Source organism: Camponotus vicinus, unplaced genomic scaffold (genome assembly GCF_025532165.1).
Source record: "Camponotus vicinus isolate PSW18456_S1 unplaced genomic scaffold, iyCamVici1.0 SCAF_9, whole genome shotgun sequence".
In the NCBI taxonomy this organism is placed as follows: domain Eukaryota; kingdom Metazoa; phylum Arthropoda; class Insecta; order Hymenoptera; family Formicidae; genus Camponotus; species Camponotus vicinus.
In genome coordinates, this window is record NW_028141981.1 from 17,817,012 (window position 1) to 17,835,358 (window position 18,347).

The 18,347-nt window shown below is 42.8% G+C and overlaps 1 protein-coding gene and 1 pseudogene across 9 annotated transcripts in view; both read left to right on the forward strand.

Moving 5' to 3' along the window:
• Hth (Meis homeobox homothorax) overlaps positions 1 to 18,347 on the forward strand; it is a 425,203-nt gene that overhangs the window by 346,198 nt on the left and 60,658 nt on the right. The window lies entirely within an intron of this gene.
• LOC145977214 (uncharacterized) lies at positions 8,531 to 12,234 on the forward strand (annotated as a pseudogene). The gene is made up of 6 exons (XR_014440463.1): positions 8,531 to 8,658; positions 8,770 to 8,905; positions 9,002 to 9,239; positions 9,490 to 9,920; positions 9,997 to 10,183; positions 12,105 to 12,234. The product of XR_014440463.1 is annotated as an uncharacterized LOC145977214 (transcript).

Consider the following 18,347-nt stretch of genomic DNA (forward strand, 5'->3'; position numbering starts at 1 on the left):
CCGCCGCCGCCGTCGCTGCGTCCGTCGTTCTCCTTGTCACCGGCGTTGTTCGCGTGCTTGTCACCGTCATTCGTGTTTACGAGCCTCCGGCACCCGCTGCCCGTCCATCTCTTTGTTACCGAAATTCAGTCTCCGAAGCGCCGGTGAATGGATAGTTACAGGATGTTCATTATGGAGCCGCGGTACGTAATGACGGAAGCGTAACAATGATTACGTCGCGTTGCACTGCGCGTTCGTGGTCCATCAAGTGATAATTTCATGCGACAATCCGCTTCTATAAACCGCCTTCGAAACAATAAATTAGAGGATATGATTTTTATCATGATTTGTTGTACTAAATTAACGGATATTGTTGTTTAATGCGCGACGTCCAAGAAAAATGTCATTCGATGTGTGTTTTGACAACCTCATGTGGCTCACAATATAGTCGCTTCAATGTACTTAGCTTTAAACATGTAGAAATCCTTCGGTGTATCACTTAGAGCCCGTTAGTGACGATGACGCGGTACTATCGACTAGAGCTGTTTAAAGGCGTCAATACGATGGTGAAGAATAAGGGCATTCCCTGGCGCCCTTCTTACAACACGACTCATTCCTTCTATCCCGGCGACCGGAGGTACAGTTGCCGGTGCAAAACGAGGAAGGGGAATCGTGGAAACCTTCCCTTATTCCAGGAGGGCAGGGTAAGAGAGAAAGAATGCCGGGGTCTATGAAAAATGATGACGCGGCGCTTGTAAAAGAAATGAAATCGGGCCCGTCGAGAAAAAAGAAAGTAGAGTTGCCGGTGGGGTTGAAAATCGAAGGGTGGCGATAGGGTAAGATTCAGGGGCTGCCGGGAGGAAAAAAAAGGGAGCTAATTCCAAGTGTCAGGAATAATAGTGTGCCGTCATCGAGCTGACGAGGATTATCGAAAGATTGTCGCGTGTCGTTTTCAAGTTTGTTCGCTGATTAACTTCTCTCTATCTTTTTCTCCTTTTCTGTGCTACACATTTTTAATAATCAACTGAGGGTGAACGAGTTTTTTATTTTATTCATTTTTTTATTAATCAAAGCTTGACTATTAAAATGGCTTACATATTTAAGATAAGAAAAAAAATAAGATTACGATAAAGCGCTTTTCATTGATTTATACTTCATCGATTAATATTATACTTATTTTTTCCTTCATTTGTTTACAAATGAAAGTTAATCTTTTAAATAAATGAATTTTTTTTTCAAAGGCGGTAACACGTCTTATTTTTTTTGTTTGTGAAATAGTATGTTATATATTTCATAAGCCATTCATTTTCCCTAAAACGGTCATCTAACCATACAAACAGGCAGTAATCGGCCTATGTGGACTCGTAAACACTGCAAGCTACAGCCATAATCCAAACCTTTACAGTTGACCAGGAACCACCACGAAGACGACATCGAAGTAGTACTTTAATGGGTCAGGTAGCTGGCGTTTCGATTCCCATGAGGGTAGTTCAGAAGCCCATCCTCCATGACGTCATCGAACTTTAATAACATACTCTGCAGTCTCTCTCTTTCTCTCTTTTTCTTTCTTTCCCCTTTTCATACAATTTCTCTTCTTCAAACGCGTTTTCTGTCAAATGGAATTGTAACACGATAGGACATCGAAAATATTTTTATATCGCTTTTCATTATTTTCTAAATAAAGTTGGACTGCAGGACTATCCTTGTTTGTTAGTTATGGGAACATTTCGCATGCAAGAAATTTATTCCGATGCGAGTTTCGGATTTTAATCGAATTCATTTCCTTTTGTATCTTTCGCATTGGTTCCACTTTTTCGGCCTCGCCACGCCTTCATTCGCGATGGCACTTAGCATAACAATGGGAACGGGAAAGCATGTGGAATTGCGAGGAGAGACTGGGAACGGTGAGCGCGTGCGGCGATGCGCATTTTGACAAATCGCTCTGTTCCTCGTCTTCGTTGCTGAGGCTCCCTTTTTTGATCTCCTGGCGGGGCTCCACGTCTAATTCTCCGGAATGTTTTCGGCCCGACGTCTCGCTGGGTCTCAGCTTGCCCCCATCCACATCGGGTAGTTTTCTCTCCTCGCGTTTTGGTCGACGCGTTACGCTCTTTCGAATCCCTTTATATCGAATTTATCAGCACCCTGCGGAACATGCATATCTCTATGACATCCTTTGTATCCTTTCCCGTCGAAGAAAATATCGGCATTTTACATGCACGCACATATATTCCACTGATATATTAAATAAAAATTCTTTACTTAAAAGGGAAAAAATTTTTCTGTAGTCAAATAAGGGGGCAAAATATTTTTCTGACGGAATTACTATTGAGTTATATTATTTCATCATAATAATCTAGTGTAGCGAATTATGTCAAAGAAAGTTTTGTTCTTTTATGCGTCAAAGTTTGAAGTAGCAGAAAGCACATTGAAACGACAAAGTAAAACGTAACCCAAAAAGGTCTTGTCGTTTCCCCATTTTCATTTCCCGTAGCAATAGTTCATTAAAAAGGTGTTTCAGGGGCAATTCCATGAGCTATTAGGTAGCTTCTATCACTCCTCCGGGTGCCATTTTCCCTCTCCTTTACCATCATCCTGGCCGCGAGCCCATCCCTGCCTGCGGGAGTACGGATTCAGCACGGACATTACGTCGGTTACAGGATCGGTCGGTCCACAGGAAAAAGGAGACGTCATTCCGGAGATCGTTATGCTTTCCGTAAAAGATTTACGCGTCTCGATAAGTTAGTTAGTCAGTATTTAAAAAATATTAAATTCCAATAATAATGAAACGAAAAAATAGAAGATATGATTGCTTAACGAATGAAGACGATACACAATAAACAATAATTTCCTTTTATTACAATATAAAATAAAATAAATTATTTTGATAAATATATTTATTATCAACAAGGAAATATTGAAAAATGGATAAAATTGTATTTAGTCAAATAGATGAAATTATTAAATCTTTAGTATATAATCGAATAAACTTTAATGGTTATTAAAAAAATTCGAAGCAGCAAAAATTTAAAATAGTATATGAAGCGAACTTTTTAAACGGGAACAAAAGAATCGTTGAGAAGAGTGGCAGAAGGAGCACAGCGTGTCCGAGTTGATAAAACCTTCTCGAAAGACGAAGGCGAGGGTTGAACGGAACAGCACCATTTATCACGCGGTGGAACCAGGTGTAGAGAAAGGAGAGGTCGATATGAACGAAGCGAGTGAAGTAATAAACTCACGAAAGAGCGGTCTGAAGGAATAGAAAAATCGGAGAAAATGAAAAAAATCTTCTCGCAAACTCTTGCAATTGCTCAAATATTTCGTAAAATATTGTATTGGTATAAAAATGTGCACTCTTATGTAAATTAAAATCTATTATAGAGAGATACTTAATTTAATTAAAAGTAGTTGCATTTTTAATTCACTGCAATATGAAAGAAAATGTTTCGGCAAGAAAGTATTTCTTAACATAAATGAAACATGTCAGCTGTGTCGATATTTTAAAATTCTTTTCACCTATTTTCTTCACGTAAGGTTCGAGCTGCTTAAAGAATATCCTAAAACGCGGCGCGCGAATTGGGTCATAATATAACCGAGCGATTACGCGAACTCTAATGCCCCTTGGGTCCTGCTTTAAGGAGGTTCCGTAGGATTTTGCCTGGGCTGCGCGAGGAAGTCGCCCCGGGGTAATAACGCGTCATCTCCGGAAGAGGCGTTTGCGTAATTATACGGTAGCTAGCGGCCACCTTTCTACTCTTAGTTGATTTCTCGTCCGCTCGCCTCCGTAAACTTGTTGGTTCTGTGTAGGCTACCGGTCTTCTCCGTATAATATACCCTATTCCTCACACCCTAACGTAATAATGGTGCGAGGATTCGAGGCGGATCGCCATAATTCTTCCAATTTCTACTAACTTTCCGCGGATTTACAACTTAAATAACTGCTTCGTTGCAGCATGGATTTCTCCACCGATTAATTTACGCGAACCAGTTATTTTTGCGACGATCATTCTTCGCGCACAAGATTACACTGTAACTACAAATTAAACAAAAGGACATTTGAGATATTCATATATTTGTGTGCGCATCGCCGTTATCAAATATAAATTGCAGCGTGACTACATTAGTCGTGCAAATCCGAGAAAGTTTGTAATATAATAATAGCTCTTGTATACTGGAAGTATAGTCTGATTCGCGACAACGAATTCGCATGTTTACGCATACATCAGTGGGATTAAACGGGATGCGAGCGCGAGAGAGACGGCGCGCAAAAAGAAAACGGTCCAGCGCGCAGACTAAACAGATGCATAAATTTCGTCTTCTTCGAAGCCGGCGCTCGACGATGAATCAGGCTAATTCGTCGCCCTTGCGCTTATTCGCGAATATTCGCATACAGAGGATTCGCATTAGCGCTGTCGTGTACGCGCACCTCCAGGAAATATCGAACCAATTCGACTTGGTGTCGAGAGAGAGAGAAAGAGAGAGAGAGAGAAAGGGAGGCTTCGACGCTTTCCGCCAGCCTCAGGCGTCTCATTATCGCGCTTAGCGTAATAGAATAACGTGGCTATTCGTCTTCTTCGCGAAATCGACTTGCGCGGACCCCGGTTCTCCCGACCGAGGGGAATAGACGCCGCTCGGCATCTGGTAATTATTCCCGCACCCATTCACCAAAGATAACTTAGTACGGCCGATCGGTTATCGGTGAGCACGCATACGTGGCTCTCGACATGTTCACCTCGGGCTTTCCCGCGGGTACATTGTTGTACTCCATCAAGACGCATTTAGCTCGCAGTCCGTTCGCCAGAGTATCTAGTTACCATTGCCTAACGGTAGAATCGCGAGTAAGCTCATTATCGCGATAAAATAAGATGGCGATCTATCTTCCTTGTAAAATTTAGCAACGCGTTGCACAGAACGAGGGCGACGGCTCCAAAAAGACCGTCTCATGTCCCTTGACTACGAAATGCTCTGATGACACCGGATGTATGTTTCATCGGCATGATGTAAGATAGAAATCTGAATTTTGAGAAAATAAGTGCGCGATAATTATGAGAATGCGTATCTTCAGATTATTTGATGAGAAATTATTTCTACATATAATATTATATAAGTTACACATTTTATGTAAGAATTAATTTTTTCATTGAGAATGTCATTATTTTTTTAATTCAAAATATTAATTGTTTTAGCTCAGATTTTTTATGTTTTAACGCTGTTATAATTGAAATTGTTAATTATTATAAAAATGTTGAAACAGCGGTGGGACATATATGAGGATGTCTCTAGAGAGAGACACAGATATTCTTAATCAGCCGTTGAATCATGAGTAGCTAGTTACGCGCTCGCCATTCATTTTACTTTAACGAACTGGTGGTGCGTTAGACACCTCCAGTGGAGCGTTTGACACCTCGTTCACAAGCGAGGCGAGCGGACGCGGACGATCAAGCGCGTCTACAAAGTGGCCATTGGACAAGCGCACGCGGTTCGTTAAATCGAGACTCGGTCGGGATGATTGCGGCGTCTTAGCTGCGAGACACCACGAAAATGTAGCGTATTGTTGCCCAACTATTTCGAGAGCTCGTGTGATCTCGCGCGCAACAGCTGCGCTATCTATCACCAACAATGATTCAGTGATCGTACAACACCGCTCTCGCTGCTCCGTTTATAGAGCATAAACCGAGGAGAGACGATTGAGAAAGAGGGAGCGAACGGGAAAGAGAGGAAGAAAGAGACAGAGAACAGTAGAGTCTGGCTCGTGCCAGGCCTGTGATCTTCAAAGTATAGGCAAACCTTTTATCCTTCGCGAGAGCAACCTGCCGTCGTCGTCGTGACGCTACGTTCTCGGCGTCGTTTAAAGGACCGTATCCGGATCCAATTTCATAGCCGACGATATTCTACGTCATCTCCCCTGTCCCCCGCGCGTACCCAACGGGATTTCCCATTTTTCTTCATGCGATTTCCTTTTCGCGGCTCGTGTCTCGGCCTCCTTTTCAGCCTTTTGAATTACGTTTCATTATACGCGTACGCCTTCTGTTTGAACACAACGTTGTAATGTTTCTCGGTCCTGTGAAAAAAAATTGTGCTTTTTTTGCCAGAGTTTCGGTCCCATAGACGATGTGGTTTCATTCGTGAAACGATACGAAGTTGTAAATCGGCGCGAAACATTTCCGTATGAGCGCGAAACGGAAATTAATGTAATGGCGAACGAGTGCCGGTAATGGCAGAATGTTTTTGAACCATATACGGACAACACGTGTGTGTAGATTGAAGCGAGATATTTCGTTGAGAGATTGGATGCAGCGTGCCTATGGGGTAGTTTAATTTATACCGCGCGACCGTTTCGCGAGCCGGTGGCGGATAGTTACAAATTCCGCGAAACGTCACGCGTGTCATTTTGCGCGCTCTCGTTTTACGCACGTTTTATCGTACTTCCTCGGAATTACATTTACGATGTTGTACATACACGATGTTGTGTTTTCTCTCTCGGCAAAAATGTTTCGATAACTTTGATAATCTAAACAAGTAATAATAGATTTATGCGTCACGGATGTAGTAATTTTTGCATAAAACGCATTTCTCGAGAAATGTTTACATTCGATGCACATTTTCTTCCTCGATTTGATGATATTGCCTACCGCGGAAAAATTACGAGTATCAGGAATGTCACGTATAACTAATAAAAATTGTATTTATGATTTTTAGAATTCACGAGCTTGATATTGATCGCTTCCATTTCGATCTGGCCGAATGTAATGGTTGAAACGTGGATGCATTTCTTTATACATAATTCTGTACGAGGCACATGGTCTCATCTCTCGATCAAATGCCACCAGTTAGTCAACTCTTTACGACATTTCTACGATCGTAAACGGATGAACGATGCTTCTCGACGACGATATAACGCGTAAATGCGCGATAAGTAATCTGCAACTCGTGATGGAATGAAAACTAGAGAAATATACTTCGGGAATTTTAATCCTTTGATCCATTCGACTTTTAATAGATTCTCAATGAAACGAGATTGCCGTGAAATACGCGCGAAAGCCGTTTAACTATTGTCAGTCCTAGAGAAAGAGACGCTTCGCATTGTTCGTGATACATTCGTGAAACTTGCAATAACTTATTCGTTATCTCTAATCCGAAGTCAGCGTTATCTGTCTTGGCGAAACAAGTACAACTAAGGAAAATAAAAAGCACGATGATTTTATTTCCTCCGTGGCGGCCATTTCTTTCGTCAGCCCTCCTCTCGAAACCCTCCCTTACTTCGGACCGCGCGATCGAGTCCAGAGTCAGGATCGCGAGCTCGCTACGAGTTTCGAATCTCTTTTTCGCAAGGGTTGAAATACCGTCGGTTCGAGGCGTTTCCTCTTATCGAGTGGAACGGAACCCCGTGTGCCAGGAAAGAAAATGTAAATCAGGCCTTGGGGTTAGGGAAGGACGGGCAAAGCCCCTTCGCGCCCCCGGGAGGAACCAGGAGCTACGGTGGAATGGGGGGATGAAGTCGATCGACGCCCGGGAGAGTCTGTGTATGTGTCTGCCTTTTATATGCGTCCTCGACCGTGTGCGAGCGTCGGTCCGTCGATGCAAATGCAACTCTCGTCGGGGGTTGGTTGTTTCGTCGCCCGGTGATATATCGCCTCTCTTGCGCACAAAACGCTTTCTCTCTCTTTCTCTCCCTTTCTTTCTCTTTTTTTCTCTCTCTCTCTCTCTCTCTCTCTCTCTCTATTCTTCATCCCCGTCTGTACTTCAGAGCGGGAAAACTCGACGTATTTTCGAGCCCTGGGGGCCGACACTGCCGGGTCTCCGCTCCGGAGTCGTCTATTTTTTTTGCCCTTTTTCCCTTTTTATATACGTCCCTCTGCTGGAAGCAGGCTTTAGGCGGAGCCGGACCAACGTCGCTTCTGTATTAGTTTTTACGAGGATAATACACAACGCTTAAAGGCATAAGGGATTAAGCGGGTCGACCAACTGACCACCAACCCTTTCGCGTGTACGCGATATTATACGAGCGACGTGTAACATGTAGATTACTGACGGTGGGTGAATGAATTTCATTGATGTTGAATGAATTCTCTTAGAAGTGACATAAATTTACATCTTATGTCTTAGATAAAATCGATAAAAAATTAAATTGGAATTACAATTATAGCGATTTAAATATTCCTTTCGATCTCCTTATATTCTGTGTGTATATATGTGCTATGTTTATGACGTGGAAAGAAAATCAAATCTGAAACAAGAAAATTTAATTTCAAACCATGAATAATAATCTCGCAATATAATACAATTTCATTAATTATACGATTTTCGCGATAGTTTTTTGTGCATATAATGCATTTGTGCGTAAAATGCATCCTTAAGTTTCCACCTGAATCGTCAATATCGACAGCATCGAAAAATCATTCATATTCATTCATATATATATGTATCATTCATACATTTCATTCATATGAGTGAATGCTGATGAATGAAGTCATTCATACTTTCATTCACATGTATACGTAAGTGAAACTGTGGCGACCTCTGTCGGATAATTTCAAGAGATTTGTCTCTCGTCTCATTGCATGTCATCTTGCGTTGCTTTCTAACCTCTCTAACATTCATTTTCGTCGTTGAATATTTTCGAGCCAGACGCATTGTGTTGAGATATTTATATATCATAACTGTTGGTTTTGAGATAAATTGGTATTTTTCTAAAAGATTAAATATATATTTTTAAAATAACACTCATTGTCAGAAGAAAAAGGAAAAAGAAAAGAATTGAACTAATCAACCGTATATCTTTGGTGTTTCAAGACGAGAGATCCAGGAACGAAAAGTGAATTGAAAAATATTAAATGAAGGATATCTCTTCGTAATTCCTAAGAATTAGGTAACTCATTAAAATGGCAAGATACATATTAGATCCTGTGATGACTGGATTCAGATTCGAGTACGTTAGAAAAAAATTGATCAGTATCATAAACTTACATGGTCCTCATATACAAGGTCATTTTCATATTTATACGGATTATATCATTCTTTTTAGAGATTTGATAGGCAAAGATGGAGTTATCTTTGAGAGGACTATCAGAATAATGACGATGATGAGTTTTCATTTCCCCCATTTGTACAATTCAGTAACGAGGAGATATTAAATATGTTAAACATGAATGATTTTGAAGATGAAGATGATGAGAAAGGATCTCTTTGTCCCTGTACCCCTTTATAGTATGAGCTTTGCAAAGTTAGAAGCGAAGATGGCAAGTTTGACCACAGATCAAAAAGTAAATAATCAAATTTTATAGTATTTATAAATTATAAATTATTTCTTTATAAAAGCGATATAATAGAGATGATATATAATATTTTTGATGCATTGAAATGAAAATACATCAATAAAATTAAGTAAAACTAAATAAAATTTGCAAAAATATTTATACTTTATCGATATGTAAAAATCAAAGTGACTGGTAGCGTAACCTTTTCGCATGTTTTATCTAAAATAATTTTAATTATGAAATTATGTTATATTAGGTTATGAAATTTGTTAAGCAAAAAGAAGAACTTCTTCCTGCTAATTATTATTCATTATATTGGATATTTTGAAGACAGAGTATCTTCTGATTCGAAGCCAAGAACGCTGCATTTAGATCAAGGATGCATTATACCTGAGATCGGCATATGTATTATGCAGAAGCATGAAATAGCAATATTTTTGATACATCTTTTGGCTCCTGATAAAGCTTTTGGCTGTTCACCATGTATCCCATCCAATGAAGAAGTAGTATTTGTTGTTCATTTAATTGACTACTTTGATGACAGTTCTGCAGATACTTATCAAAATCATAAAATAGAAGAGAAGCAGTTATTTAAGCCAGTATATAGTAGAGCCATATTATAGTACATATGTTTGTGGTTGCTAAGGATAGTTGTACAAAATTTAATTTCAAACAGGCAATATCAGAGTAAATAACATTATATTACGAGATTTTATGTGCAAATATAATATGGGCATATCTATATAATATATTTTTTTTGTAGATATAAAAAAATTATTGATTGCTTAGAAAATGTACAATTAAAAGATAGTTTTGAAGAAAAGGAAACTAAATGAATTATTTTCAAAGGATTATACAATCTTGGAATGTTATAACAAAATAGAGTTACCACATCATATCTATATAGTCTGTAAACAAGTACCGATACCAATAGCTAAAAGTCATTACAGGTATGCGAATATGTTAATTGATGCAATATTTATAAATTAATCATACATTAAACTAATATCATGATTTAAATCATTTTTTCTTCTAATATTATCAATTTTGTTTATTGTTCATGACATTTTAATTAATTTACGATAATTTAAAATGTGTGTATATCGCTAAATGCATTTGAATCAAAATAATTTGAGTATAAATAAAACATTGCATACATTTTGAGTTAAGCATCGCATCAACATGTGTCGCGAGTCTCAAAATCGCTCGAATGCCGCTGCCGTTTCAAGCATCACGAGAAGATACGATATGTAACGTAGCATTCGACGGGGGAACGATACCCTCGGAAGAAATAAGCGCGACATAAGGTACCGGAAGGGCGATCGTACTCTGGCAAAAGCCGCGGTCGCTTAGCGCGGCCGCTTTGGGAGAAAGCATCATAAATAACGCCCGAACTTCGGATCTACTCTCGTTCTCGCCGCCCTCGCCACCCCGTCCCCCATCCCGCAGTTCTTCTCTTCGTTTTTCTCTTTTTCTCGTCTCGCCTGTGTTTCAGTTCACGGATATCACCGCGGCTCCTCATCCCGCGGTGTTTCGGATGCGCGCGCGCGCTCGCATTTCGATCTCTCCCGGCAGGGCTTCGCGAAATATGAGTAAAAACTACGAATAAGAGGGTTGCCGCTATGTTACATCCATAAATAACGGGACACGTGACAACCGAGCCGAGTGGCTGTCGCCGAGATACTCGTGTATTACTGTATTTTCTGGATTCGCGCGGCGTGGTGTTTTCACACGCACCGGCAGAATAAAAGGCGGCCTCGCGTTGAGCCTTGTCGCGGTTTTCCACACACACACACACACACACACACACACGGTAGATACCGCCAAAAATATCAGTCTTATATTTTTTCGCAACTTGCGACCGCGCGAATATATATCGTTATTTACGAACCAGTCATGTATCGCGCGAATATTAATAAACAAATGATCCGCATACGATTTATTCGCGATACTTTCAGCAGGATAGAAAGCGAAAAACCGTAATAATTGGCAGTAACGATAAAATATTATTACAGATCGTATAATGTAACCCAGCGTGTAATTCTTTTTACGATATTCATAGGGCACATAACGGTACCGAAACGAGTAATGGGAAGTAACAACTGCAAATGTCATCAACTTATGTATTTTTATCGATATCACGATTTGTAATGGCCACGGATGATAACGCTGATGCGCGCGTTTTAATACGTATAAACGGCGAATTTCTCTCGACTCCCTATAGAATCTCATTTGCAAAACGATACCCGCACGTACTATGCGTTTCGGCGTCAAACGAGAACGGGGGCACGAATCTCGCGGAAGTCGCGAGTTTCGGATACGCGCAACATGCAACATGCCAGACTCTCCCGCTATGCAGCGAAATAATATATGCGGTCGCTAATACATAGACGTGCCTTTGCCTTTGCCTTCGCCTTCATGTCGAGGGGTAGGTTGCTGCTGACTCGCGGAGAAAAGGGGGAGGAGGGTGCAACGCGCGCCAGTATGCATCCTGTCTCTGCGCCTGAGTGCATACTGCAATATTTACCCTCCACAGTGCGGCAGCGCGGCTCTCCTTACTTCCAAAGTGAAACATAACCAGTATCGCGAACGGTGAAATACTGGCGAGACTCCTTCGACCGTCCAACGTCACTCTGGATATATCCGAGTATAATGTCCAACGCAAAAATATAAAATTGCAAAAGAAAGAAATGGATATTGCATGTATCTTGAATATTACTATTAATAATCTTGATCAAGAAACGCCAAGACAAATGTTGATAGCTAATTATATAAACAGCAAAGTCGTATTGTTATTAATATAATTAATATCACTTTTCTTTAGCGATTTCAAGTATCGATCGAATCATAAGGTTCGCATTTTTTTTGCAGTTATACTCTAAATATCGATCTATCCAACTGGTTGCGTTATTGCTCGACTGCGACCGCGATGCTGCGACCAGAAAATGAACAAAGAGAAAGGAGATTGGTAGAAAGAACTTTGCGGTGGACGGGTGATTAGTCTCGTCAGTTCGCTCGCGGTAGATCGTCGCTGGATAAAGCGCCTTCGAGTAGAGTACGAGCCGACCGATGGCGAATGCCTTGCATGTGTTGTATCGCATGGTGGATAATACTAGCGTCGATGTAAGACAATGCCGTGATTATCTATCGCGCACGCCATGTACGGGGCGAGTATACACCGTAACCACCGTCGGAGAGTATCTGCGGCTTGTCGACACGGCTTTGGCCGCCTAAGACATTATATGAACGTGACTCGAGGCTCTTAAATGTGCCCGTGACATGGCCCCGCGGATGTTGCTTCACCTGGATGTCGTTACGAGTCCCGTCGCCGCGATCTAGAAAGAAGCGAGCGGAATGACGCGTACTTATTCGTAGCTTATTTAACGATGGAATGATTATGCTGATGCAAGTACGCCGCATTTTAAACGGCTGAATCTACGCTGAAACTAACTAAACTCATTTATGAAGGATGAGATTTCTTTTTTTTTTATTTTTGATTAGATTGAAAATTTGTTTCGGGTCTGTAGATGAAGAAATGAATTCTTAGAATTCTACGAGTTCTACGTAGCTTATTTATTTCTAATCTTGCATCGCTTTACGCTTGCCCGCAATGAGATACCGCAACGTTAGGTGAGAGATACAGAGTGATGAAATGCACGTCAGCAACTGAATATTTGCACTTTTATTTAATACTTGACTTTATGACATTAAGATTAGATACGATTGCAAATTTGCAGATAATCTTTTATGCTTTGAGTTATTTCGTATATTTTTGCACGAGGAGAATTGTTTTCTCTTTCGAGACAACTGCAACGGAAGAAGTACAGTTTGCGAATTAAACAACTCCAATACATGAAGAAAGGAGCACTCTATCCTTCCATTTTCCCGGCTTTCTTTGTCGGTCTTTTGTTAGACCGTGAATTAGATTACGTAATCCCGTTTGTATACGAAATGACACCGCCGTCTCGTATAGCTGATGTTTAAGCAGCAAGTCTGCGCGGCCATTGTCAGCCTGTAATTGACTACGATTGGAAGATTGGATTTGGATCGTCGCAATTCCTGCAGAGTGAATAAGCGCGCTCGCGCGGATCGTTTCGGCGACGGATTCGCTCTTCCAGAATACCAGGCACTTCGTTAAGCTCAATTATCCGAAGAGAGCGGGGGTTATCGATATGAGTACCATTGAGAATCAGGAGGCGGAGATAGCAACCCCGCTGTCGAACTCGAACTTCCGCTTTGCAGTCCCTTCGAAACTTCGCTATCGAACTCGAAAACTCGGAACTTCCTCCAGCGCAACGACAGACTTCAACTTTTAATTAGTTCCGCGTTAATTAAAAATCTCTTTATCTTGAATTTTCTGTCACGAATACAAGGAATGGATATAGATTTCGTTGCGCATCTTTTATTACAATTTTTTTATTATACCATTTCTACTTATTTACTTTTACTATACCATTCGTGATGTATAATTTTGCGCATATTGAGAAATCTAGTTTGGCGATAATCGTGCGATCGTACACGTGAGACTAAATTATCGAAGGCGCAAGTTGACGATTTCGAGAAATATCAAGACCTACCGCAATTGTGTTTCATAAGGCCGTAAAACGCTGTCATTAGGCGCGAGTGTGGTTGTCGGTGCTGTTTGCGGTTAGCCCTCCTTTTCTCATGTGTGTACCTCGTGTGTACTCCTTGAAGCGCCGCCACGAAGCGCGCTTGCACGTCGCCGAGTTTTTTTTTATTTTGCGTGTATGCGGTTTATTCCAGCAACGAGGATACGTTTATGTTTCCCTCCCGAACGCCTTGCGGCTTGGCCGCAAAACGTCGCCTATTTTAACGACTCTTCCACGCTCTTGTGTGTACGTCACGAGATATGTACGAGGCTGTCTGCGATTATTACAGCATATTCCGCATGAAAGGATGCGAATTAACAGAGTAACGATATATTTGCGGTTTGATTATTGTCGAGAATCTCGAGCGATAATCCGTGAACATGCCGGACATTGCTCTCGTTGAATACCGCAACCTTGAGATTTTAAAATGTTCGCGTTGGGACGCAATTTGAAATTTTTTTCGCATTTTTCGTGATATAAAAATTCTTAAAATTAATATCTTGTATAAATTTAAACAACGTTAGCTCGATGAGCCGCTGTCGCTTCCTTTGTAATGACGTTAATGCGAGAGCTTAGCCGTGCTTTTGTATGCGATCTGCCGGCTTGAGCGTGGAATTTTGTCGTGTCATGCTCTGATGACGCTGGTACATCGTTTCTGTCGCGTCACAAGGAGGCTGAAGAACCGTGCACTGCATTCGTCATGAAACTAATGCGTGACCCAGTGACGACGAACGAAAATATAATGCGATCGTTAATTGAATCGTTGCAGCTCGCGAGAAATGAAGCAAATTGTCAAACTAAAAAGTGTTACTGTCAGAAATTTTATCTAATCATACACATGAAGAGTTAAAAATAAAGATTGCTTTTCTCTATTATAAATAAGAGTAGAACAAAATAATATTGAAATTTATATTTTCTAAAGTTTCTTGTAAAACTTTTTAATAAGATTGTAACAGAATGTTGAATAATCAATAAGCTGGAATAAATATAATCCTTTTCTCTCGCGAAGGGTCTCGCAATCGTCGCTAACGATCTTATGTCTGATGGAACGCGGGAGAGGATGAGTCCCGCAGGTTCGTTCGGCTCGTTCGAGTGTCGATTCCTTTTTCTGATAGGCGCCTCTTTCGGCTTCTTACGCGCGACTCGGCGCATTTCCATCCGACGTTGAACGCCTGCGAAAGATCGCAGGGAGCAAAAAAAAGGAAGCGCTCCGCTCGCCACGATCGTCCCACCGTGGTGAATCAAGTTGTGTGTGTCGGTCATGCGGCAGGGGGTCGGTGCCCGACAGTATCGCTCCTAAAGCATCGCTTCCATAACGCCGGCACGCTACAACCCGATATCTTAAAGGAGAACCCGGTTCATCCACTCGCGGTAGAGAAAGAAAGGACGGTACGGCCCGGGTAGGTGCGACGAGGGAGAAACGCGGGTGCCATCAATAACCATTAGGTTCGCGTGCAATTATATTCACATTTGTTAGGCGTGGCGGCAAAAATAGTCGTCGCCGACGCGAAGACTGCCCTGCGACGAAATTGTCGCTCGAGAAGGAGCAACGGACGATCGTCGTCCGAAATTATCGGCCGCGACATATTAATACAAATCGGATATCGGATGCGGACATCGCGTTTAGCTATCTTATCGTTTCGCGGATACGCGCGACGAGAATATCTCGAAATGAAAATTGATGGAATTCGGATAGTCGCGAACGGAAGTAAAAGTTGTCGCTGTCATTCCGGATAATTTGCATCGCTTGATGAAGAGTCGCCTTCTTGGCTGGAAAATCGTGGTCGCGCATTTTAAATTATTATTATATCGATTTCTTTCACACGTCGCGTTTCGCGATATTTATATAAACTAACCCCGACGACACCGAGGAATATCTTAAAGCTTGTTTTATCGTTTATCGCCGTCTTTCTTCCATCTAATAAACGCTCGAGCCATTCCTTTCCGTCTGCCTTTCGCGGGGCTGTTCGCCGAGTTATGCGTCATCCGATAACGAACGTTCGTCCCACGAATATCAAACATCTTCTTTTGGCTCTCTCTCGTCCTCCTCTCACTGTCTCGCGTTTGATCTCGAATCTACCTGCGACTCGATCCTCTCTCGATCTCGACCCCTGCCCGTCCAGCGGCAGCCAACTCGAACGGACTCTTGGCCCGGCATCGAGTGGATTTTTTGGTACACGGACGATCCTGGGAATAATGGCGGTGCATCGTTAATAAAGAATACGCCGTGGGCACGCATGCCATTGGCGCTCGCGAGGTACGGTCAGTGCGCGGCATCTCGTTATTTGATATTAATAACGAGCGGGACTCGGCGGAGCGGAGAAGCGCGCGCGCTTCTCTATCTCCTTCTTCCCCGGTAGATTCGAATCGTTATAATGATCTCGCTCGCTACCGGTTAAAACATTCCTCGTCCTCGGTGCGTGACGAGGAGCGAGGAAGGGTATGCCGGTCCGTAAGAGTCGGTACCTCATCGCTGAGACTCTGCCGCTGATGCTGTTGCTGCCGCCGTTGTTGGCGCGCGGTCATTTGGTACTTCTAATCACGTGCCACTCCACCCGAGTTATAAATGACTTTGCGCTTTCATCTCGTGCTCCGTCTTACCTCGTCCCGCGTCATTTGCCTCTGCTTTTTTGCCATTGTTATTATTTCGCGGCCGATCCCTTTCTCTCTTTCTCTCTCGCCCGTAAAATTGTACAGTCGATGACAAGGAAGATGAATATCCGCCGCGGGAATGAAAAAAAATTCGTTCCTGCGGCGGCAAAAAGCAACGTCTCGAGTTTTCGATTCGCGCACGAGGAAGCACGTATTTATTTTAGTTTCAACAATGATGACTGCATCGATAAGGATTATAGCAGATTTACCGGAAAGATAGCTAAGAGAAAAGTGTAAATCGTACCCGCATCGCGAGTTTGCCCGACTTTAAAGCCACATGTCGGTTCAACTCCCCATGTTTCGCATTTCTGTCGTGAAGGTCTTGACGGTCCTTATCACACTCGGCCGTCTAATTATCAAGCCTGTTCTTAATTCGCGAGATAACGACCGGTACATGGCGTGACGTCTAATTGGCTCGCTGACGCGCCTCGATACGCCAGCATAGTCGTTTGCATACGCATGTGTGTGAAATATTACCGACGCGACGACGTGACAGAGAGCGTTCTTCCTCGTCCATAAAGAGCCACGCTCTCTCTCTTTCTCGCGGTCACGGTACGCAGATGATTGTTGAGCGGACTACAGGCGACGCCGAGGATCGAGCGAACGAGCGAGCGTTGATCCACGGACGCGTGGATCCTGGTGCGCGCGAGAGGTGCACGGGTCACATTCCACGGAGCATTATTTCCTCGCTCGCATCGAAGCGACCAACAAAAGGAGGCAGCTCCTCTCAAAAGGCACCCCCGCTGTCCCCTCCCGCTCGTACCACCGTCTTTTCTCTGCCTTCCACGCTTCTTCTACTCCTCGGACCCGCGGCGGCCCTCATTAATAGTATTCACCGGAGAAAAGATTCCTGGCTTGATCGCGTCGGAGCGCGCGTGTTATGCTCGTTCCTAGGATACATCCACCGCACTTTCACCACTCTGTCGGATTCTCTAGGTAGCATATTTAAAATTTCTAACGAACTTTGGATGATGCATGGACTTGCGGGATTAGAGTTTATCCGCCGACTGGAGATCTAATCAAGGAAATGTGTAAAGATTTCGATTCCTCGTCCGTTCATCTATGAAAATTCAAGAATTTCGGATCATCTCTTTCGTTTTATACGAGAGTCTTTTTTCGTACATTGTACGTAATGCTGCCTCTTTGAAATATTCAGTCTCGTTATTGGCTCTATTCGAGAATAATGATTAGGTTCTGTAGGTGATTTACGAAGCGCAGGTTATACGATATATATATGTTTGACATATATAGCTGTATCGAAAGGTTTAACTCTCGCGTGCAATTGATTTCCGTTTGAAGACTCAAAATGGGCTCGTCTCTGAGTGAATCCACCTCTCTCGCGATCGGCTCTTGAATCGTTACCCATGGATGCTTCCGGGAAAGGTGCACACTGCGTGCAAAGCGGGCATAAGGGTACAACACCCACACCGTGTGGTGGATAGCAGCGGGGGTCCGCGTGATTTGTGGCCGCACCGCGAAGTCGCACAGCGGCTCTGATATATTTTACGGCCGGCCGTTCTCTCTTCGTTTCTCCTCTCCTTTCCTTTCCCGAGCGACGCGCTCTTCCTCTCGAACGTGTCGCTTTGACCCGCGAAGGGCCCAGCAGCCGACATTGTACCGCATACACGAGCGGTCAGTCGTCTTTACACGCGACTACATCGTATTTACATGAAAAAGGAGTCGCCTCCTTTCCGCTCCGCGCCGCATCCTTTCCACCATCTCTTCCAGAGGAGGCCTCCCGCCCCCGCCTGTGGAGCTTGACGAGGCGCCTCACCCTCGCCCCCGCGCCTCGCCAAAGATGCCTCCCAGTGTAAACACGGTTCATCATTATATCGCCGGGGGAGCCTATATT